The 25,651-nt window shown below is 40.9% G+C and overlaps 1 protein-coding gene, 1 non-coding gene and 1 pseudogene across 3 annotated transcripts in view; all 3 read right to left on the reverse strand.

Moving 5' to 3' along the window:
• The window catches only part of LOC134222442 (ovochymase-2-like), a 70,217-nt gene that overhangs the window by 32,285 nt on the left and 12,281 nt on the right, over window positions 1-25,651 (reverse strand). The gene's annotated exons all lie outside the window — the stretch shown is intronic.
• On the reverse strand, window positions 12,111-13,055 carry LOC134212801 (uncharacterized; annotated as a pseudogene).
• On the reverse strand, window positions 24,485-24,560 carry Trnat-agu (transfer RNA threonine (anticodon AGU)). The gene has a single exon. It is a non-coding gene; the product is annotated as a tRNA-Thr (tRNA).

Consider the following 25,651-nt stretch of genomic DNA (forward strand, 5'->3'; position numbering starts at 1 on the left):
TTGCTAACTTTTCATCCCGTTATTTTGCATTATTTATAGTGAAAATTTCGGTTTTATGCTATCATAGTTTCTTCTTTTATGGAAATATTCGAGAATTGAACAATGATTACAAAATTAGCGGCGTATTTTCGGAGATATCAGAGCATGCAAGGCAAAGGATTCTTGTCATATTGTGTTCGGGTTCTGATAAAGGTTTGTCGCTAGGTACGTTTGTCAGTAACAAACTCTGTTGATGACAAAGAGTATATTGTTAGGCGTTGCTCGAATATTGATTCCCTGAGCATAATTATCGTAAATATCAATGAATCAAATTATCGCTAACTAGCTGGTGTACAACTGGAGTATTTTGACCTACGTGTACTTGCCAAAATCTATCGATCCCGCCAAACATAAAAAGGAAACGTACGATTTTCACAATACTTTTTATGGATGCCTGCCTTTTAATTTTGTAGCACTCCAATTAGCTAAAAAGTGCTAAAACGGCAGAACGTTCAATTAGCGAACGTTCGTTGTTTCCATTGGATCGGAAATTTATGAATATAGAAATCAAATATAGCCGATGAGGACTTCTATGAAACTACGAAACTACGATCCAACTGACCTACAGATTTGCTTATTCGCCATTCTTCATACTAGCTACCTGCGAACCGAGTGGCGTTTTTTAAGCTTATAAGCAAAGCTTTCAGAGCAAAAGCGTAGGCATGGGCATAGTGTATCCATTGTACTTGCCACACAAGATGCATACTCACTCATGCAATGAAGGGCATAGAAAAGCTTTCAATTAATAACTGAGGAAATGCCAATGAAAAACTATGTAGAAAAGCAGGCCAAGTTCCGGATTGAATTTAGAGCCATAGATGAAGATGAAGAAGAAGCGAGTGAGTAAACATTTGGTGCGCGATTGGACGTTTTTTTAGGTAGGACGCTGAACATTCGTGAAATCCGCGTTTGTGGTTCTGTTTTTATCGTTCTGTGAATAAGTGTGGGATTAAATTTGTATATGATGCGAAACATTTGCAAGATCCGGGTAATTTTGTGCTGCTTTGGACAGTTCGTAAGTAAATTAATGAATATATTTTAATAATTTTTCAGCATATACTGTTATTGACAAGCACTCTATATTGTCGAATAGAGCTCCCTATTATTTGCACTAACACAAATTTTCCTTTCCGAGACATCTATCAAGGTAGTATGGGTTCCCTGCATCTTCAATAGTAGATGTTGAACTAACATTCCTTTCCTTCCTTCCGTGATTGTAAGGACGTGGCCAGGTATACAACTGCTACTGTAAAGGAAAAGGTACTAATCCCAAGTACCAATTTGCGTCAATATACAGTAGATTGCTCGATTGAGCATTGTATAGCCACCCACGATTTGTACAATCACATATGCTATGCTATGCTATGCTATAGATGAAGATGAAGATTGAAGAAGGAAAAGAAGAAGAAGAAGCTTAGGAATCCAACTACATAGTGCAGCAGAAATCATTTGAAAAACAAAATTATTTACTATTTACATTACAAAAACCCAGTTTAATCCACCTAGCGGTGATGGTGCCTTTCTCGTTTTTTTCGAGTGAGTAATTTCTACGCACTTTTGGCATGAAAAAAAAAGTATTTTGGCCATAACTTCTGAGCCCATCCGATCCGGCCAATTTTTAATAGGAAATAATGGGACATGATTTTGCGTCGAATGAAACTTGTTGCGAGTAAATCAGCTAAGAGTAAGTGCCTAAAAAGTGAGTGAGAATTTTTCTTGTAAAAAAATATATTTTGGCCATAACTCCAAAGCCCATAGTCCAATTGGGCTAATTTTCAATACGGAACAATGGGACAAGATTCCGCGTCGAATGGAACTTGTTGCGAGCAAATTGCGGTTGAGGATAAGTGCCTGAAAAATGAGTACACACATACACACACACAGACATCGGGCTGCGAAATGGTGAGTTGACATCTGGGAAGGAGCGACCTACACAGCTCTGGCCCTCACAAGTTCCAATCTCACGCTTCCACGGGTCTTCCGATGACAATCGACCGCCAGCTTAGCTGGAAGTGCAGCCTGGGCACTGTTGTCCTTCTGACATCAGCTAGAGTGAGGGGCTGCGACCAAGGGGATCATCGTCACTAATCCCAAATCCCAAGGCGTTAAGCCGTGCTGAGGGGATGCATGGCCAGGGGGGTGAAATAATAAGCTAGGACTAGGAGCCTGTGGGGTACCTGGGCACCCTCCACAGTAATTGTCTCTTACCTCGTCATGCTGGGCTCTGGCGTAGTGGACCTCTTTTCCCGAGCAACTCGTGGGATCAAAATGGAAAACCAAATCAATTCTTCAATTAGTGATAGTAGTGTAGGCGACAACCCCTTCGCAAGAAGTGGGTTGTTCAGGTCTCCGCCTAGGAGGCCACAGGCAATAGTCGGCAGCTCAGTGCGCAGCGCCAGCGTGAGTCACTTAACCTTCATATCGGCTAAAAAACGCAGGTAGAGGTTATTGACTGCCCATGGCTTGTAAGGGCGATGAACCGCAAAGGCGAAGGGCTTTCGGGCTTCGAGGAGGCGACGGAACAGCTGGAGTCGATGATGGCGACTTTGCGTCATCGAAGCATTATATCAGTAAGGACCTTAAGGGGAGTTTGCTGAAACTTCGAAAGTCGAAGTTGGACGCCAAGCCGGAGAGGGCGGTCGGGACGGCCAAGTGCGAACCCGTGAAATCCGTGGTGTCGTGGTCTACCCAGACTGAGGCCCAAGGATTCGCGGGCTCAGGCAAGGTCGAATCGACCGAGGGCGTGCCAGCGAAGACGGTGGTGCCGAAGTCTAACGAGACTGAGGCTCAAGTATTCGGGGGTGACTGTTCCATTGGAGCAGACACAAACACAGGGGAGACAGTCTTCAGGGGATGAGCTCCCTGAGGGCCGCTCCAAAACGCGGAGGGTTACTACCCCGAACAAGGGTAGTGGGGCTGGGAAGCTGAACCCCGGCCAGATACCTCCAAAACCGGGGGAGGAAGGACCTGGAAAGGTCCGTCCACCCAGGAAAGACGGTGGTATGGGGTTACGGCAGGCTGAGAGCTCTCAGCCGCCCCAGACCAGGAAAATAGAGGGAGATGACGCTTCCTGGACCCTGGTCAAGAACAAGAAGAAACCGAAAACGTCAAGGGCCGAAAAGAAGGCCCAGGCGAATGAGGGTAGCAAGAAGTCTAGGGTAGGCGCCAATCGCTCCAGGGGCGATGCCCTAGTCATCAAGACGGACGAGGCTAAGTACTTGGACGTCTTGAAGGCGATGAGGAGTGACGTCAAGCTCGGTGAACTCGGCGCCGACGTACGTCGAATAAGACGTACCCGGACGGACGTGATGATCTTCGAGCTGAAGCGGGGCGTCTCGCAAAAGGGCGCCGCCTTCAAGAAGTTGGCGAAGGAAGACCTAGGCGAGACAGTCAAGGTGAGGGCGTTCACGACGGAGGTGAATCTAAGGGTTAAAGACCTGGACGAGATCACAGAAGTCGAAGAGCGCGTCACGGCACTGCGGCGACAGTGTGAAGTGGAGACGCCCACCGCAGCCGTTCGGCTACGGAAAGGTCCAACAGAGACACAGGTAGCATTGGTTCGGCTATCTGCAGCGGATGCCTCCAAGGTAGTCAAGTTAGGGAGCATCAAGGTGGGATGATCGGTGTGCCCTTTGGGCATATACGAGCATCCCGAAGTTTGCTTCAAGTGCCTGGAACCGGGGCACAAGCAATGGGACTGCAAAGGCCCTGACAGAAGCTAGCTCTGCCGACGCTGCGGATTGAAGGGACATAAGGCACAATGCTGCACGAACCCTCCCAATTGTTTGATTTGTTCCAGCAAAGCTGTGAACAGCAAGCACCCCATGGGGGGTTCGAAGTGCCCGGCTTTTAAGGAAGGGAAGATACCGAGTCCAAGAGTTGGTGTCTTCGACACACGAGGGCTTCGTCATTGCCAAAGTCAACGGGATCTTCTTCTGCAGCTGCTATGCGCCTCGATGTTTGACCGAGCAGTTCGGTCGTATGCTGGATTGTTTGACGGCTAACTTGATGGGGCGTAGGCCGGTGGTGATAGCGGGGGACTTCAACGCTTGGGCCGTGGAATGGGGACTGAGGTGGTTGTTGTTAACAACCGAAAGTCGGAGCAACAAGCGGTGATAAGGGCATGCAACTGCGCGGTCACCTCTGAACGCTCCATCTAACTAATGATCGACGATAAGCTCACCTAACAATGACTACCCTTATGATTTTGGGTACAATTAAATATCACTTCAGTTTCGGTTCCAATGTTGCCCGTTTTCAAAGCATTTAAATTTTTAAAACTATTTTTTTCAGTGTAGAAATTGGTTTTTTATTTTTTGGATATTTCTGCAAAAAACTTCAGGGAGTTTCAAGACAGTCCGCCATACAACACTTTTTTGTAGGTATCGTCATTTTAGAGATACATCGATTTAAAAAAAATACATGGAAAAAAATTAGGCCCTCATCAAATGTTACTCTTGACAATTTTTGAAAAAACTAAGTATGCAGAGTGGTTTAGGAATGGGCCTTTTCACGAGACGTTTAAAAACAGCTGATTTCATCGTCAATTGACAGTTCTTCTATGAAAGTGACAGCTTCGGACTTGCAGGCCTGTTCAGCGGTTGTTAACAAGTGCAGTCTCGGCAGTGTCACATGAAAAGGCCTATACCATATCTATAGGGCACTGCACGGAAACATCTCTTTCTCTTTCGTTTCTCATAAATTTTGACGTTTACTGGCCTTGTTGTTTTCTAATTTCTTTACAGCGAGAAAGAGACAAAGTAGTCCGTGCAGTGCCCTATATGCCCATCAAGTTTCATTCGATTCTGAGATTAGCACTCGATACGGAGGCGGCGCACAACTGTCATTTTCATTCCGTGCCGATAGTTCGAACGAGCCAGACGTGTGTGCTGTGTCTCATCGCGGGTGTTGTTCGGTAGTGCGAGTCTATTGTGTAGTGCCTACCTACGGATCCAAGGCGATCACTGTCGGCGAGCGAAGTAGCTGCTTCTAGCGACGCCAGTAAAGCAGGCTATTGTTTCTGCTGCTATCTACAGCAGCAGCACAGATAAGTGGCAGATTTTGTTTTATTGCTCTCCCTTTTGGAGCGGGACTGATTGAAATCAATTGAATTAGTTTTTTTTTCTTATTTTTTTTTTCTGATTTGCTAATAGTTTTAAGTTAGTATAAGACAGAATTGTCCTTCCACCTCTCGGGGTGAGAATGGAAGCAGAGACTATGGGAGGTGGTGAGCCACCAAAAGAGGTTCGCACACGGTTTTACCAGGCATCTTCGCCTGGCCCTTTGGTTGTTTACTTTCGGCAGAAAGCGAAAAGCCTAGATTTTCTCGGCATCAAACGAGACTTGACGCGTCGTTTTACGAAGCTTAAATTCAATCAAATCAACAGAAACAAGCTACGCATCACCGCACCTACATACCAGGTGGCGAATGAAATTGCTGGCGACAGGGCGTACAACATTCAATATTTAGTTTATGTCCCCTCGCGGGAGGTCGAAATAGAAGGTGTGATCAACGCAGCGAGCTTAACTTGCAAGGATGTGCTTGCAGGGAAAGGTCGCTTAAAGAATGCCCTGCAATCTACCGTGGATATCCTGGACTGCAAGGAATTGCATTCAGCAACCACAGTAGATGGTAAAAAGGTATATGCTAAGTCAGGCTCGCTTCGGGTGACGTTCGCCGGTTCGATGCTCCCAAAATATATAGATATCGAGAATATGTTGTTTCCGGTGCGTTTGTTTGTACCAAGGGTATTTAATTGTACCAATTGCAAACAATTAGGTCACACTGCCGAGTTTTGTGACAACAAACCACTTTGTGGTAAATGTTTCCAAAGACATCGGGAGGATACCTGCCAGCAACAAGCCACAAAATGTGCTTATTGTGGTTTGGATCCTGCCCATGGTTTGCAAGATTGCCCGGTGTACAAAAGACGCACCCAAAAAGTGAAGCGCCCGTTGGTACAGCGCTCCAAGCAGTCTTATGCGGAAATGGCTAAAGCGCAAGACACATCCGCCACTGCCACCGCAAAGACTGCTTTTCAGCTGCCGTTCAAGTAAGTGACTATTATGATTCCATCTCCATTGATGAATCGGACTCTGACGCAGCCGACATGGATGATTCTTCGGAGGTACACGCGCCCGAAAAGAGGAAGCAACCGTCTTCCCAGGATCGCGCCGAAAGAAAACAAAAGTCATCCATAAAGGCTTGGCAAAATCTGAAGGTAATGGGGATTACTTAAATTCCGAAGCAACCAGTCTTCACTGCAGATCCCTGCTGCTCTAAGACATTCCCGCCATTGCCTAAAACCGATGTTCCTAAGAAACATCCGGCTAGGATTATCAATGAAAAGGAAAATGCTACTCGCACTTCCGAAAAGAGAATCTCGTCCAAGCGAGGATTGATATCCTTTAAGGACCTCGTGGACCGCTTTTTGAATCTTTTCAATATTCCAGATTCATTGAGGCCAATCATTGACCTCTTCATTCCAACAGTAGAAAGTTATCTGAAGCAATTGACTGTTTCATGGCCCCTTCTTGCAGAAATTGTATCTTTCGATGGATAATACGGCCATACAAGATACAATCACTGTGCTGCAGTGGAACTGTCATAGTCTAAAAAATAAATTGGACGTGTTCAAGTTTTTGATTCGCAATTCCGATTGTGATGTATTTGCTCTCTGTGAAACATGGCTTTCTTCTGAAGATGAAATCAACTTCCACGATTTTAACATTATTCGCCAAGATCGGGATGATCATTATGGTGGCGTTCTTTTGGGGATCAAAAGCTGCTACTCCTTCTACAGAATTCCCATTCCGACTGTTCCCGGCTTAGAAAACGTCGCATGCCAAGTAAATGTGAAGAATAAAGGTCTTTGCATAGCTTCAGTGTACATTCCTCCAAATGCCTCTATTAATCATCGACATTTTTGGAGCGCAGTCTCCCTCCTATCATCTCCAGTATTGATATTGGGTGATATGAACGCACATGGTATTGGATGGGGCGAAACGTATGACGATTATAGAGCGCCTATTTTCTATGATTTGTGTGACGATTTCAATATGAATATTTTGAACACTGGTGAAGTAACTCGAATAGGACCAAATGGTCAACAAAGCCGTATTGATCTGTCTTTATGTTCTAATTCACTATCGTTAGATTGCACGTGGAAGGTTATCCAAGATCCCCACGGTAGTGACCATATGCCGATAGCCACCACCATTAAAAGTGGCTATCAAGAATCTGAACCAGTTAATGTTCCTTTCGATCTCACGAAGAACATTGACTGGCAAAAATTTGCATCGGCGGTAAAAATTGGTATTGAATCAACTGATATTCTTCCGCCACTGGATGAGTATCGATTCCTTACCGAATTGATTCATAAAAGCGCACTGGAAGCTCAGAAACGACGCGTTCCAAGTACATCTGTCATAAGAAGACCAGCCACTCCTGGATGGGATGATGAATGTACTAAGTTGTATTCTGAGAAATCTGATGCCTTCAAACACGGAAGGTCCGAGCTTTTTGAAGAGTATTTGAGGCTTGAAAGAAAGCTCAAAAATCTTCTCAAGGCTAAAAAACGTAGCTACTGGCGACGTTTTATCGAGGGACTATCGCGAGAAACCTCAATGACAACACTTTGGAAAACGGCCCGCAACATGCGGAACCGCATTTCCACCAACGAGAGTGAAGAATACTCCAACCGATGGATATTCAATTTCGCAAAAAAGGTCTGTCCAGATTCCGTACCAGCAGAACCGCTATTTCGAGAATCAGTCACTGATCCCGGTTCTTTGGATGGGCCATTCTCAATGCTGGAACTATCTATGTCTCTTCTTTCATCGAATAACTCTGCTCCGGGATGCGATAACATCAAATTCAATCTTCTTAAAAATCTCCCAGATATCGCAAAAAGACGGTTACTTGACCTGTACAACTGTTTCATGGAGTACAACATCGTACCACCAGAATGGCGACAGGTCAAAGTAATAGCTATTCAAAAGCCTGGGAAACCAGCGTCTGATTACAATTCCTACCGACCGATTGCCATGCTTTCATGCATGAGAAAATTATTGGAAAAAATGATCCTTTCAAGAATCGACCATTGGGTTGAACAAAATGCATTACTCTCAAATACTCAGTTTGGATTTCGTAAAGGTAAAGGAACAAATGATTGTCTAGCGTTGCTCTCTTCAGATATACAGCTGGCCTTTGCGCACAAGGAGCAATTGGCTTCAGTATTCTTGGATATTAAGGGCGCTTTTGATTCAGTTTCCATGTCAGACAATCTGCACAGTAATGGATTGCCCGTTATTTTGAATAATTTCTTGTACAATTTGTTGTCAGAAAAACAAATGAATTTTACACTCGGCACTCTGACAACTTCCAGAAATAGCTACATGGGTCTTCCCAAGGTTCATGTTTAAGTCCCTTGCTTTATAATTTCTATGTTAAAGATATTGACAATTGTTTGGAAGGACAATGCACGCTCAGACAACTTGCAGATGATGCCGTGGTCTCTCTAAGAGGTCCAAGTGCAGCTGTCTTGCAAGGACCATTGCAAAGTACCCTAGATAATCTGACTGTTTGGGTCAGACATTTGGGGATCGAGTTTTCACCGCAAAAAACTCAGTTGGTTGTGTTTACTAAGAAGCGGTACCCTGCTCAACTGAAACTAAAGCTGTTGAATGATGACATCAACCAATCTTTATCTTCTAAATACCTTGGGGTCGGGTTTGATTCTAAATGCACCTGGAGACTTCATTTTGAGTATTTGATAGAGAAATGCCGGAAAAGGATCCATTTTCTACGTTCTATCTCCGGAACATGGTGGGGTGCTCACCCGGAAGTCCTCATCAAACTCTATAGAACGACTATTCCCTCTGTTTTAGAGTACGGCTCCTTCTGCTTCCTCTCAGCAGCTGATTGCCACCTTATCAAATTGGAACGAATTCAATATCGTTGTTTGCGTATTGCCCTTGGCTGTATGCATTCAACGCATAACATGAGCCTGGAGGTGCTTGCTGGAGTCACTCCTTTAAAGCACCGTTACTGGGAGCTCTCATTAAGAATACTAATCAAATGTGGAACAAGTAACACACTTGTCTTACACAACTTCGATAATATGCTTGAACTGGTTCATCGGTCAAGATTCTTAAGAGTTTATCTCAACTACATATCGTCAGATCTTTGTCTTCCATGTTATACTCCCCCTCGAGTTGACTTCACCAATGACAGTTTCTCAATTGAATACGATCTGTCCATGAAACATGCTATTCAAGGAATACCAGATCACCTTCTAAATCTTTCTATTCCCTCCATTTTTTCTGAAAAATATGAACATGTCAATTGCAACAACAGATACTTCACTGATGGTTCTCGCATTAACGGATCCATTGGCTTTGGTGTTTTCAATGTAACTTCAACCACCTTCCGAAAACTTCAGAAACCGTGTTCGGTTTATGTTGCTGAGCTGGCAGCAATTAACTTCGCTTTGGGGATAATTTCCAATCAGCCCGTAGACCATTATTTCATCTTCTCGGATAGTCTTAGTTCTATCGAGGCACTCCGGTCGATGAAACCTGTTAAGCACGCATCTTACTTTCTTACAAACATAAGAGAGCAGATGCGTGTTTTGGTCGAAAGATCATTCAAGATTACCTTTGTTTGGGTCCCTTCTCACTGCTCAATCTACGGCAATGAGAAGGCAGACTCGCTAGCAAAGGTGGGCGCACAGGAAGGAGAGGTTTATGATAGACAATTCTCGAGCAACGAGTTTTTCCCATTAGTCCGTCAGAGTACTCTTCAAAGTTGGCAAAGAAATTGGACACACAACGAACTTGGACGGTGGCTATTTTCTATAGTTCCAAAAGTTTCTGGGCGAGCGTGGTTCAGAGGTGAGGACTTAAGTCGAGGCTTCATTCGCGTGATGTCGAGACTTATGTCAATCACTATTCACTAAATGCACATCTGTACAGAATAAACCTTGTCGATAGCAACTTATGTAGGTGCGGAGCCGGTTATGATGACATCGATCACGTAGTTTGGTTCTGCTCGGAAAACGACGTCTCCAGAGAGCAATTATTGGATACCCTAGTGGCCCGAGGTAAACAACCCTTCCAGGAGATAAGAGGTGTTTTGGGGGATCGTGATGTGGTCTATATGCAAGCCATTTATAGTTTTCTTTGTTCCTCTGACATAAAAGTCTAATACTTTTGTTTTTTTCTTTTCTTCAAAGTTTTTTTTTTTGTTTTGTCTCTGTCTGTCTGTCCCGTAGAGCGCCGTAGCTCTGGCCGTCCGGAAGATGCTCCCATTCGAACCATTCTTCGAGCACGACGACACACCACATCGTCCCCGACGCCAAATGACCGGATGAGCTGCTGAAATTCATTGATTATGATGATTCCCTGATTCCCTAATCCTAATCCCCGTCCATCCTTAAACATTGTAAACCTAACCTCGAGTCACCACGAGTACGTTGGCTTATTTCCCTCTCTTACTAATTTAATAATAAGATTATGTCGATTGTACATATCTCAAAGAAACGTGGCTCCGTAAAGTGTTATACACGCCTATTTGGTAAAACGAAACTGGAAAAAAAACAACTGTCATTTTTGTTAATTTAGCTTGCATGCGTGATATAATAAAAATGACAGTTGTGCGTTACTTCCGTATCGAGAGGGGTGCCCCCGAAAACGCGAGCACTTTGAAACTTGGATTCCGTGAGGAGTGACCTTAAGACACACATGTACAGTTAAGATATTTAACAAAAAAAGAGGAAATCTTGCAAATCGGTCCATTCGTTCGTGATTTATATTTCCTCGTCAACCGTCTCTAGACGCATGTGCTGTGGAGTGTGAGTTCCATTCCCTGTCCCTGTCCGTTGTCTCAAGCTAGATCACCTGTCAAACTGTCTGTCATGCTAGATGTTAAGTGTTCAGCCTGTGCGACCTCTGGTCGAAGACGGTGATTCTGTCTTTTAAAAGTCTCATTAGAATATTGAGTGTTATCGACAAATACAGATTGAAGATTTTCTCAAGCCATGCTCCTTTGGCGCAGAACTATTCCCTTAGGCAGATCAACATCAATGTTTGTAGAAGTGAGCGTTTTCCAATTACGTTTCGATTAATATCATTCATAACTCTTGATCAATTTAAACTCCGTGGATATATTGAAAGCCTTGAGATATTATTCCAACAGCCAGCCATCGCAAGTTTCAAACATACAAAAATCGGTAGCTCGGGCGGTGGAATTTTAAAACCGTTGGACTAATTGGACATACACCGGTGTAAGACGACTTTCGAGACACAAACTATAATGTGAGTTAGGAGATGACGAGTTCTGCTTTAATCAGAGTGGCTCAAAGTATCAGACGCCCGGTTAGTTTCCGGCGTAACCCAAACCCACATCTATCTACCGCTAGCACTAGATTTGAGCTAATTTGTCCGTAGTTTGAATTATAGTTAAATGCTAAATTTTCATCAAAAACGAGCATTTGTGGTTTTAAGGAAAAGTTATCAGGCAATTTTATCAGTTCAATAAAAGTTAATTGCCTATATTCCGGATATTAAACCACCTGACTTGGACAATTATTTACAATGTTCTGAAAACTCATATATGAATATGTACATTATGTGGAAGATACTGATTTGAAAAATGTATTGGAAGTAACCACTTTTCCTTCGATGGAATCCCTTTTTTTAAATCAATATCTTCCACATAATGTACATTTGTATTTGAGATGGTCTATCTGACAAATAGTCTTAATAGAAATAACAACTTATTACCTACTAGTTTAACAATCGTTTAACCCGATTTACAAAACGTATGGTTGGTTCGTTGAACTTGAATATATCTTCGCGGCCGTAAATGTGCGAATACATGCCGAGATCGGTTCATTGTATCCGAACACCGTTCGATGGAAGCGTGGTTGTAGCAAAGTAGTATTCCGCAGCGATCTTTTTTTTTTTTTTTTTTTTTATCTTTATTTTTGAGATTTTCAGCCCGCGGCTGGTTCATCTCATGAGATAATATTTCACAACAATTAAATACAATGCATTCTGAATAAAATTAATTATTTTTTCTTGGATCGTGTGTTGTATACTTTCCAGTCCGAATGACAATTTTTTCCACTATCACCAGCATCAGCAATAACATCACTGCACGATCTTTTGGGAATATTGTCTTCTTGATTATCGCTTGTTGTTGCAGATGCAGTAGACAATCGCCTCTTCGCGCTGGCTCCAGTACCGGACTCTATGAAGTTATCAGTTTGTTCGTCACCATCACCGTCACTGTCGTTGTTGTTTTTCTCTTCGTCTTCATAGTCGTCCTCATCGCTTTCGCTTGCATCGGCTCGCATCGGCGGAGGGTCGCTATTGTGTTGTTTGTTGGATGATGATGTTGAAACCGTCGCTGCTGGAGGACGCGTTTGGGATTGGTTTTGTTTTTGTCCAGTTACAAGCGTGGGCTCGTCATCGATAACGATACGAGATGGTATTGCTTTCTCTAGCATCATTCGCACCACTCTTACACCATTTGCTACTCCCGGAAAAAGTTCTTCCACGTCTCGTTCTGTACGGAGATAACTTTACCATATTGCTTTAGGCAATCCGATATGGTTTCATTCGGCATTCTCGGAGGAAGATCATGAATCCTCAATGTAGTGGTGGGACCATCTACGTATACCGGAATATGATAGAATACGCCGAGACGGTGAAATGAGTGTTTGAGGTGATGTTCTTTTTGTAGTCGTGCGGCTACGCCTGCGCTGTTCATCTCAACAAACACACAGTCATTGAGGTTGTGCAGTTGGATGCTTTTCACATCAGCCATGTTAAGCTTGAGAGATTCCTCAAGAAACTGCTTTACCTGGGCCAAAGGAGGGCGTCTCGGGAGGACACTGAAATCCACGACAATGGTGTTCTTCCTGTGCGACATATTACGCTAATTACACTTTGTTTTCGTCACTAGGTATACGAAATTTTGTTGGTTATTTACGTCAACTGTGCGGGAAACGTCTGTCACGCGCGAAAGACAATTGTCGACTGTGCAGCGATCTATTCGGTAAATGGAATTCCATCATAGATATAAGATCGGAGGCATCAGTCTCCGCAGCCAATAGTTTAGCAACAAACAAAGATTGCTGTATTTTTCGTCGATTTTCCAGTGTGTCTAAACCTAGAAAACGACATCGTTCAGGATAGGGCGGCAAGTTTTCAGGATTACCCCACGGTAAAGATTTAAGCGCTGAACGTATCAATCTCCTTTGTACTCGCTCGAGTCTTAACAGAAATTGGTATGAAGTAGCCTTGCATAAGAGGTAAAAAACCATGGTATTATTCCTTTGGTATTTTACCTCTTATGCTGGGCTAGTTCATAACAGAGTATGGTATCAATAACAGAATTATGCGTGGCTGGTTATAATCTCCACAAACTAGAACAGCATCACCAGACGAACATTTCTCACACAGCTCATTCACTGATCAGGGCTACGATCACAACGGAAAACATTGAACCGTGATCCAAACAGCTGTTGTGCAGTTGTGTCTCGGTCATGATGATCGCGTCGAAGTTACTGTAGGATGCCACCAGCAGCAGGTTGTCAATTTTCGTCCTCAATCCACGTACATTTTGGTAATACATTCAGAAGACATCATTCGAGTCGAATAAATTTCATTCCATCATTTACGTTTGAGCAACGAGAAACAATCTTCTCTATATCTTTCTCGTTGATCATCGCAGCCAGAATGTTGGTGTCGGCTCTGCAGGTATGATTGAGGGAATGGAAAGATCATCAAAATCAATCGCCTTTGTGTCTTTATTCGCTGAATGGTCGTATTGCTTGGCCAAAATCACCGCGACGACGTTTAATGCTTATTCTTGGCCAGACGAGTGTCCTGTTTTGGCTTGGTACAGTGATCGTTATCGAAAGCATTGGACCAGTGTTTTGTACCGGTACAGAAGAGATGTTGTCCACTTTTTTGCTTAGCACTTCAACCATGCTAGATGTGGGGAATAAAGTGAGTCTGAAAAATGTATTTGCATTTGTTGGTTACATTGATGGATAAAGTGGAACGTATTTCTTATTTCATGATTAAAATAATTTAAAAATGACATTAATATAGAAAATGATAACGAATTTGAAATTCAATCGTAGTTGGCATTTGAAATGCCAGCATACTAAGAAGCTAATGAGAAGAAATTTGAAATTCAATCTCAGTAGGCTGACAGGAATTCTAGATGATTCGAACGGTGAAAATAAACGATCATTCAGTGTTATGTTTTTGAGGCGTGAACATGCGAATTATCCTTCGGTGTTTCGCGCTTGAAGACGGATTTGCTTGGCTACGACACTAGATAATTGTTGCAATTGCGTAACAAGGCTATTAGAAACCGTTGATTCGGAAGGACTTAAATCAGTAACATAAGCGCGGATGCTTCTACCGTTCAGCGTGGGGGGCAGATAAACAATACTTTGCCTTGAGCAAATATGTTCTTACATGCTCGTAGGTTTATTCCACATCATTGCTGGCTAATGTAAAAATAAGCTTCATAGAAACCGCAGCGTAGTCTTTATAGATTACGAGATGTATAACTTGATATAATGTTAAGCGTCAACTTCGACATCAAGATACTCCTTATCATAGATTTATCCTGATGAAGCTTGTAGTCGGAATTGGCTCTCAAAATAGTGTTAGATACATTCTCAATATTTTTAAAGATACTGTAATTTTTTTTTTAGATTTTGTAACATATGTAATTAGAGGTGTGCGCCGGTTCGAAAATCGGCGGTGGCAGCGTTTGTCAGTATTTTGGTCGGTGGCGGCGGTAGCGTGAATCGGCGTGGAGATTTTTTACGTTCGTTTCTTGAAGACTTCAACGGAAGAATCTTTTGAAATTAGAAGTAAAAATCTGATGAACTTGTCTCGAAAATTCTCTGAGCTTCTCGAAGATATTCATTTGAAAAATATTTTCGGATTTTCCATGGCAACTACTATGAAGTTTTGGGAATTCTTTGGAATTTCCAAGGAAGCACTTTAGAAATTGTTTCAAGTTTCAAAGAAATTCTTCAAATTTTCAGCGGGAGATTGTTCAAAATGTGGACATCTACATAAAAATTGGATTTCAACGGCAAATTGTTCGAAATTTTTATAGGAAATTCATTGGATTCTATGGAAAGTTCTTCGGAATTTCCATGGTGAATATTACGAAACTTTAACCAAAATTATTCAGAACTTTACGTGATTTTTTAATTTGTTTATGGGAAACCGTTTGGTATTTCAACGAAAAAAAAAAGATTTTTGAAGGAATTTCTTTGGATTTCTACAGGGAATTTTTTGTCCATAAGAAATTCTTCGGAAATTCAATGGAAAATTATTTAAAAAAACGAAGGCCATTTGGCCGAATGATACGTTAAGTTGAAAATCATCAAGCCGAATTGTATTTGACCGAAATGAACAGATATTGTTGTATTGTGAAAAATGTTTCGCTTATCCAAGAATCTTTCATTAGCCTCTAATTAGTGGAACCAATATTTCATCTACCCAACATTTCGACACGGGGATTGGTTCTTCTTTAGGGGCAACATACTGTCGTTTTTATATAATTTTCAGTATTTTCCCCCAAATGAAGATATAATCCCCGGGTCGAAACGTCGAGTAAATAAGATATTCGTTTCACTAATTACAGGCTGAGTAGTCGTTAATAATAAAATACAAAATAATCATTAGTAATACAACAGTGCTATATGATTGAGGATATTCTGTATCAAATAAGCGCATAAATTGATATGAATGATTGTTTTTGCTCCTTTTACGTACAAAGTATCACAGCACTGTGTATAAGATTTCCCGGATTAGACCAAGAAAAATCTGGTCACTTTAGGCTAGGCCAAAAGTCATCTAGTCATCTACAAAACGCTTATAAGACCGGTAGTTCTCTACGGACACGAGACCTGGACGATGCTCGTGGAGGACCAACGCGCACTGGAAGTTTTTGAAAGGAAAGTGTTGCGTACCATCTATGGTGGGTTGCAGATGGCGGACGGTACGTGGAGGAGGCGAATGAACCACGAGTTGCATCAGCTGTTGGGAGAACCATCCATCGTTCACACTGCGAAAATCGGAAGACTGCGGTGGGCCGGGCACGTAGCCAGAATGTCGGACAGTAATCCGGTGAAAATGGTTCTCGACAACGATCCGACGGGAACAAGAAGGCGAGGTGCACAGCGGGCAGCGCCTCCGCAGACTGCGTGGTTGGCGAAGTTCAGCCATGAACCGAGCTGAATGGAGAAGTCTTTTATGTGCAGCACAGGCCACTCCGGCCTTAGTCTGATGATAAATAAATAAAAAAGTCATCTAGCCAAATTTCATTAAGCTGAATTAAACGTTTGACCGAAACAGTATTAGGTCGAAAATGGTTTGACCGAAGCAACGGCGGGAAGCAACAAACAGCCGAAAGGCTGTTCCAATGTTTCGTCCGAGGTGGGACGACCCTACGTTGTGTGATTTTTTATGGTCTCCAGACAGCAATGAAGAAAAACTACTGCTTAATCGAACTACACTTGATTTATTGCCTCCGAAAGGCAGCGTGCCTGCTCGGAGGTTATTATTGCGAACACTGTTTGCCCTAACAGTTTATTTGGCTCGAAATGTCATTTGGACGAAATGGTAGTTTGACCGACCAGATCATTTGGCAGAAAATGCCGTTTTGTAGAAATGGTCGTTTGGCAGAGAGTCAAAACCAACATTTCAGCCAAACGGCATTTTTGGTTCAAATGACCAAATTGCCAAAATTGGGTTAGTCCTCCCTAGAAAAAAATTAGCAAGGATTTGAAAAGTTAGTTAGCAGTGATATCAATTTTCAACACATAGCATAATTAATTACTGAACAAGTTTGACGACAAAAACGTTATCTTCCATATTTAGCCTATCATAATGAAATGAGTGGAAGACAAATGAGCTTTTTTTTATTTCTGAGAAAGATTCCTGTGTGGCAGTGAAATTGCACTTGTTGTTAATTATGAAAAGGCAATATCTAATTTATTTGAAAGCATCAAAGTAAGCAATATAAACAGCAACGTAGAGCCACCAAAATCTCAATCAAAGCAAACGTGATAAATGCCAGCAGTCAAAGACATATGGTGGTCAACCATCACGGACTAGAGTGACAGTTTTCCAGCAGACTTCTGCTTGACTCGCAGCATGATAGTTTCAACTGATCCCATTAGCATCCTAGAAAAATTCTCATTGCAATCTCTAAAGAATTCCTATCAGAATCATCGAAGTATTCCAATCGGAATCCAGAAGAATTCACATTAAATCCTTTCGGTATCGTTAAGGGATACCGTTGGAAATCTGTGGGGGATACTCTTCATAATACATGAAGGATTTTCTTCAAAATCTTTCGTTAATTTGCTTCGGATTTCCTCCGGAGTCGTTCGAAGATTTGTTTCGAAAACTTTGGGAGATTTGCTTCGGAATTCATTGACTATTTGTTTCAGAATACTTCGAAGATTTGCTTCAGAATCCCTTGAATATTTATTTCAGAGTCTCTCGACGTTTTGCTTCGGAATCTCTGAATGATTTACGTCGAAATCCCTCGACGATCAGAATCCCTCCGACGATTTGCTTCGGAATTCTACGACAGATTGCTTCGTAATCCTTTATTTGCTTCTACATCTCTGAAACATTGCCTACGAAATCTCTGAACATTCACGTTGGAATTCCTGGAGGATTTATGACAGATTATCTGGAACAATCTCGTTGGAACTCCTGGAACATTCCCGTCGGAATTCCTGGAATATTCTCGTCGGAATTCCTGGAGGATTCCATTCGGAATCTCTAAAAGATTTGCATTGGAATCCCTGAAGCATTTCTGTCGGATTCACTGGAACATTTCCGTTAAAATTCCTGAAATATCCTGGAAGTCGAAATTCCTAGAGGATGGAAGATATTCATAAGATTCTCATTGGAATCCCTGGAACATTCCTGCCGGAATCACTGGTGTAAACATACTTCGATACTATGGACTACAGCAGAAAGGATATACTTGAGAATAAAGTATATGGGTGAGTGTGATTGATCCGCAATTGCTTTAGGTGGTTGGACCGTATTTATCACTAAGATAGCTTAATGAGGTGGTAAAATGTTCGAGAATTTTTGAAAAGAAGCTCAATCTAGGGAAAATAGATCAAGGGCCTATAGCCCACTCATCTTTGAGAGGTTGGACCACGTCCTGTAGATGGGCAACATCGAGCACGAAACCGGTCGACAAAAAGGTAAATTAAAAAATCCTTTTTCGTTTGTAAGAACCATAAGTATTGTGTCCAGTCTCGCGTCGCCTTTTGTGTGTGGCCTATAGCCAGTGTTGCCACATTTCAATCTGTATTTCGGAAGGGGCTGTCCATAATCCACGTAGACTCTTGAGAGGGGGGGAGGGGTTTCGAAAAAGTCTACGTTAGTCTACGAAGGGGGACGGGGGGTATACCAAAAGTCCACGTAGACCCACGCTTTGTGGGAAGTTCACTTGTTTGATTTATAATGTTTTTTTTTGCTGAACTACGGCTTAAAACTATCATGGATTTTAACTGCAGATTCTTGTATGTTGAGCAGGAAAATTCTCTATAAAAAACCTTCGATTTTCTTTATTTTACACTCGGATTTTATTGCAAATTCTACTAAAATATCTTTTGATTTTCGACAGGAACTTCTATAGAAACGACAGGCCATTTTCTGAGAATTTTCACGGGAAATTATGTCATACTTCAACGGAAAATTCTTTGGAATTTACAAAGGAAGAATTTTGGAATATCAAAGAAAAAGTCATTTGAATTTCCACAAGACATTCTTTAAAACTTGTAAGGGGAATTCTCCGAAATTTTCGCGAAAAACCTTTTAGAATTTCAACTGGAGATTTTCTAGGAAGTCCCAGGAAAACTTTGCTTAATTTCGGTAATTCTTTAGACATATAAGCGAAACTCTTCGGAATGTCCATGGAAAATTATTAGAAAATTTATGGCAATTTATTCGGGAGTTCTAATGCAAATTCTTTGGAATTATTGATGGAAAATCTTTGACATTGCTATAGAAATTGTTGAAAATTTCCACGCGAAATTATTTGAATTTCCAACCAAAAACGCTTTGAGTTTCTTCAAATAAAATATTTGCAATTTTTGTAAGAAAGCCTTTATAATTTTCACGAAAATTTATTCTAAATTTTTGCGAGAAATTCACCAAAAATCTCAACTGAAAATTCTTCATATCGCAAATTATTCGGAAAATTCTTTGGAATGTGGAAATTGCTCCGAATTAGAAACAAAAATTTAAAAATATCATTGGAAACCATTCTAAAATACCACGGGAAATATTTCGAAATGTTCGTTTAAACTTAAAATTATCTCGGAAAACAAATTTAAATTTTCCTGAAGATTGAGATTATTACATAGGGGAGCTGTTCCGTTTTCCATCTAACTGAACATATATTCATCTCACCGCGAAACAAAGATATACAGCATTAATTTTGTCGCTTCTTTTTGCTGACACGCGTGGTCACTGCTGAAAAAAAAATCACAAAAATGAGAGACAAACCGAGTTTCTTTTCATTGCTTTGTGTTTGATGGGATGGAAATAGGAGTTATGGGATGAAGTGCCGAACCGTTCCCCTATCTTGAATCTTTTGTAAAAACTAAGCCTAAATCCAAAATTTTATGAAGTTTGGTGAACGAGAACAATTTTAAATCAATTTCGAAAAACCTAATAACACCCCCAACTTGATTTTACTTTTAGCCGGCCAACCTCTGAGCTAACTACCAACCAGTCAAATTTTCAAAATCTTTTAAAATGGATTTTAAACATAACATTTCGGGTCTAAGAGTTTAAAAAAATATGTTGTATATCAGAAAAAGGTATTCTATCGAATGAATAAAAACATCAACATGTTTTTCAAAATAAAAAACCCAATTACTAATAACTGGAAAACTTTTGGATTTTAGAAGGAAATTCTATGGATTTCAACGGATGATTATTCAACAAGATATTGCATGGAGTTTTTGAGAAAAGCATTGACATTTTTTGGGCAAGTTCTTTGGAGTATTATCGGGAAACTTTAAAGGTTATCAATCAGGAAATTCTACAAAATTTCCACGAAAAACTTACTGGAATGTTGGCTTGGAATGCTCGGAATTTCAACTCGAAATTTTCGGAAGTTCTGAAATTGTTCGTTTTTCTTCAAATTTGAACCGGCGTGGAGAATTGTAGTTCACATGCGTTACAGATTTGAGGCAATGGCGCGTATGCAAAAGCGTTGGCGGCGGTAGCGCACACCTCTATGAGGAATCGAGTTCCACAGAAATTAAATTGGCTTTGAGATTCGGATTCAGGGACTAGGCGGGACGGGGTTTGAAAATGTGAAATTTCGGTCTATGTGGTTTGTGGACAGCCCCGAAGTAAAAAATCTTTTTCATCTGTATTATGGTTAAAAAATCTGTATGTGAAATCTGTATGATACAATTTGACAAAAACACAAAAATATCCCTGAACTTGTATGTGTTTATTTTCTATATTCATAACCTTATTCATATTTCTATCAATTTCAAACAAACGCAACAATCTTTTCTTCAATTATGTTATGGTGCTCGAAGAAAGTTCATACTTTCACATATTTATCAATTCAGTTGTACGAAGAAACAACCTCTTCAACGTTTGACGTAATTGATTTTCAAACAAATTGGTTTTAAATATCGTTTTTGAAAAAAAAATTCAAACGGCTCGGTGATTCATATCTTGGGTTTAGGATTGTTATGCTATGGAATGAGCTCTGTAGCTGCTGATGAATAAGGTATAAATGAAAAACCAATGCATAAATTTGCTTAGAAAATGTAGGATTGCGATTCCGGGGATGGCGAGTTCGATACTCCAAGTGCAATCCAAGGTCCGCAACGTGTAGGCCTATGGATATTAGGATTGAATACATTAGGGAATTCTGCCTTTTTTGTCATGGGATGTTCTATGAGACATTTTCCACTTGAAATGTAGAGCATTTTTTTTGTCAGAAGTGAATTTTGTGCTGTAATGTTCCAAATCTGTAAAATCTGTTGTTTTCTGAAAAATCTGTAATCTGTATTTACAGATTCTTGGTCAAAAAAAGACTCAAAAATCTGCATCATTACAGAAAAATCTGTATATGTGGCAACACTGCCTATAACCCTTTTAGGCATCGAGCACAAAACAGATAAACATCATAGAACAAAGAGCAAAAGTCAAACTGAACTCTTTGTATGTAAACAATCGACGAACGGGCCTCCCGTATAAAGGGTATATTCGTTAAAAATGGCACACCGAAAATCTCCTACACGGAACCGCGAAACAACTCACTTTATGGTTCCTTTCACTCAAATCCGCCCTTGCGTGGAAGAAGCCAAAAATAAGTATAATGCGAAAAAATCCGGTGAGTACTTTGCCTTTACTCCCGTGTTGAATTTTCACCCACTATGAAGTTTCACCAACTCAAATTTATGTTATTTTCACTCACCCGAGACTATGGTGAAAACAACTCAAATTTGGCTTCTTCCACGGAACAGCACACGTTGGGTCGATGCAGCTCTCTTTGTTTATAATAACATTCATGAGAGGGAGTGAGAAAACTACTTACTTTTAAGCTAAAATTTTGAACTTCGTACTCAAAGCTGAGTTCTTTAAACATTTTTTTTAGGTTCTTTATTTTTTCTGTGTATAACTTTTAAACCGTATGAGGAAGAAACCTAAACATTTGAGCAAATCTTATTCATAGTGTATTGTTTACATCTGCAGTTATTCATACAGTGGTTCCAATCATATCGTCGGAACAAGAAATTGCCAGTGAAAAATTTGTGTGCACCTACAATCAAAATCCGGAGGCGTCCCACCGATCGTAGCAAAACGCTTAGGATTGTAAATTCAACTGTATCTCGTGTAACAAGAATCTTCAAGGTCCAATGGATAACAAAATGACCTGGAGTGGTAGAATAACCCAATAAGTTTCCAAACGAAATGTTGCTATCAAGTCCAAGGTGTCGGTTGGTTTCGTGCACAACACCATGAAACGTGCTGGGCTACATGTTTACAAAATGCAAAAAGCCCCAAACCGAAATGAAAAGCATAACACCACTGCAAAAACCCGCGCCCGGAAACTTTACACGAAGTTGTTCGCCAAATCCTTTTGCATCGTGATGAATGATGAAAACTACGTCAAGGCTGACTTCCGTCAACTCCCTGGGCATGAATATTTCGTTGTCAAGTCTAAGTGGATGACCGTTTCGTTGTCAAGTCTAAGAGGATGACCGAACAAAAAAGTTATTAAAATTTGCTAAAAAGCCAGGCGATTTGCGGATGTGGTGAAGTAAGCGCTTCCTTCATTACTTTCCGAGCATTCAACAGTACGATTTACACCGAATAGTGTCTCAAGAAGCGTATTTTGCTATTCATAATAAAATACAAAGTATCAACACTGTTTTGGCTTGATCTGTAGTCTTGCAACTACGCTCGTAACGTATTGCAGTGGTACCGAGCTAACGGAGCTAAATTTGTGCCAAAAGATATGAACTGCCATAAGATGGGGCAAACCCATTTGAAGCAAAACATATTTTAAAACAAAAAACCCCAAGTCAATTCAGAGCGCACACTGAGATACACGGGTTATTCCAGTTCAGTCATATTCTCCTATTTATGTCTTGGCAAACTTAAGAGTTACGTATTTAATATCTGAGGCTTTACTGGCTATCACTGAAAATATGCAGATGAGGTAAGAATATACGTCAAGATACGAATAAACAGTCAAATTGGATTTAAATGGGATAGTATGAACTCGTCTCTGAATCTCAATGTTTTTCATTGAAAACAGTTTCATGCCTATTGAAACAAGTTTTTCGGGTCTTATCAAGCATGGACATGAAAGGCATACTTGAAATCTGTCGATTGAGGGGCTTACCGCAGAAATTCGTCCACTGAGACGAACGCTATTAACGTTTAAAATCTTTCAACACAGCGTAACGCGGTCGATTTGAATATTTTGAAATGACACCCGGTATAGTAAAGAGAGACGTAAGTCCTACGTCAAAACATTTGCGTCAGCGGCACCAATATGCGAACGTCCGAAGGTCAAACGCGTTTTCCGGTGTTCTGTTGTGTCGTGTGATCGCGTAGAAAATACCGTGAAAACGATGGCCCAACACTTGGCGAAGCACTTAAATGCTGGACAACTAACTTTTTGTCCATTCGGATGCCGAACGAAAAAACCTTTCGTCACTGTTAACAGCATGCGCATTCATAACATATACTTCCATCGCAATGGGAATGTACAGGCAGAATATAGTGAACAAAAGAATTCTGGAGATCATGCCGGAAGACCGTTGGATCCGAATCACGGATCCGAAGAATGCGTTGATCCTCCCTCGGACATCGTCAACAATGAGCCAGCAGTTTTATCGGAGTCGGAAGAGTTTGATTGGGGTAGCGGGACTATAAATATTTTTGGAACACTATTTTTGAAGCTGTTGTCACAGAAACATGTCACGCAAACAGCAATCCAAGAAGTGGTCACGTTGGGAGAAGCCGCTGCAGTGCAAAATACTTACGTGGCCAATAGTTGTGCCTTATTGGGAAACGAGATGGGAGATGAAATTGACAGAGAACTTAAAGAACGATTCGTTAGCGGTGTATCCTAAAAACTACGAAGCATTAATACTTCCTAAAGGACTAATTGGACATACGCCGGTGTAAGTCGACTTTTGAGACAAAAATTAGAATGTGAGTTAGGAGATGACGAGTTCTGCTTTAATCAGAGCGGTTCAAAGTATCAGTCGCCCGGTTAGTTTCCTGTGTAACCCACATCTATCTACCACTAGCACTAGATTTGAACTAATTTGTCCGTAGTTTGAATTATCGTTAAATGAATAAATTTCATCAAAAACAAGCATTTTTGGTTTTAAGGGAAAGTTATCAGGTAATCTTATTTTCTTTTCTTCCACTTTTATCCGATGATGGTAAAGAAGACACAAACAAAAATTTAAATAGGAGGTAGTTTGCAAAAATGATTCCTACATACATTTGAACATTTTTAGTTTGCTGAAAGGTGATGAAAGTAATAGGGGAAGGGGGGGCAATATGCCCTAGCTAAGCAAACACTGCTCTATTGTCTTATTTGTAACGCTATTTATGGGTATTTTTACATTATGCGTCAGTTAAACAAGATAGCTAGTTGATACCATTCAAAAATTGTCAAAAATCTCAATCATATTGATAATATTCACATTTCAAAAAAGTGGTGATGTTCAATCAAAGGTAATTGCCTATTTCCGGGGATTAAACCACCCGACTTGGACGTTAATTTACAATGTTATGAAAACTCATATGTGAATATGTACGTTATGCGGAAGATATCGATTTGGAAAATGTATTGGAGGTAACCACTTTCCCTTCGATGGGACTCGAACCCATGACCCTACAGTACACTAGACTGGTGCTTTAACCAACTAAGCTACGAAGGACCTCCTAGGTTGCGAAGGCCGACGGAGGTCCTTCGTAGCTGAGTTGGTTAACCTTCTGTCTGTGCTCAAAAAAACTTACGTTGTCTGTGCTCTGGGGTCAAATTGACCCCAAATTGAAATTGCTATAACTTTTTTAATGCTTGGCCAATTTTGGATTTTTGGGGCTGTTTCGAAAGATAATTTAATCATCTTTCAGGTCGTTACAAAAGATTAACTATTGGTGGGCGGGTACATTGCGGGGAGGGGTTTTAGTGAACACGGGTATTAAACCAGTGATTTTTTATGATTATTTTACTTATATCCGAAAATCCTACCCATTTTGAACTGCACCTTTTTTAAAAAGGTTATGCAGGAAGGCATGTGCTCTGGCATGAGGCGTTGATAAGTTTAGAACTCGGCCGCCAGGTGGAGGTATATTTGAATTCATTATTTTGGACTACTTAAGATATTCCGATATATAGAATTCTCCTCAGTGTAAATATTCTTATCGCACAAATTCAAAAATTGGAAGACGTACTCATTATATTGAGCACCGCTTTGTAGTGCTAGACATCCTGAACAATGTTGCCGAATACAACTTGAGTGTAGATATGAGGGATCTCAAGCTAAAGCAATATTTCATATATGCAAGAATATTGCAAGTCCGCTAGCGCCGCCTATTTGTAAATTTCCTAATTATTCATTTCGTCACATGACAGTCCATTCACACCAGACGAATTTCAAATTTGTGCGATAAGAATATTTACAATGAGGAAAATTCCATATATCGGAATTACTTGAGTAGTCTAAAGTAATGAATTCAAATATACCGCCACCTAGCGACCAAGCTCTAAACTAATCAATGCCTCATATCAAAGCACACGCCTTCCTGCATAACCTTTTTGAAAAGGTGCAGTTCAAAATGGGTAGGATTTTCAGATATAAGTAAAATAAGCATGAAAAATCACTATTTTTGTACCCTTTTTACGAAAACCCCTCCCCGCGATGTAACCGCCCACCTATAGTCAATCTTTGGTAACGACCTGAAAGATGATTAAATTATCTTTCGAAACAGCCCCAAAAATCCAAAATTGGCCAAGTATTAAAAAAGT

This window comes from Armigeres subalbatus, chromosome 1 (genome assembly GCF_024139115.2).
Source record: "Armigeres subalbatus isolate Guangzhou_Male chromosome 1, GZ_Asu_2, whole genome shotgun sequence".
NCBI lineage: Eukaryota > Metazoa > Arthropoda > Insecta > Diptera > Culicidae > Armigeres > Armigeres subalbatus.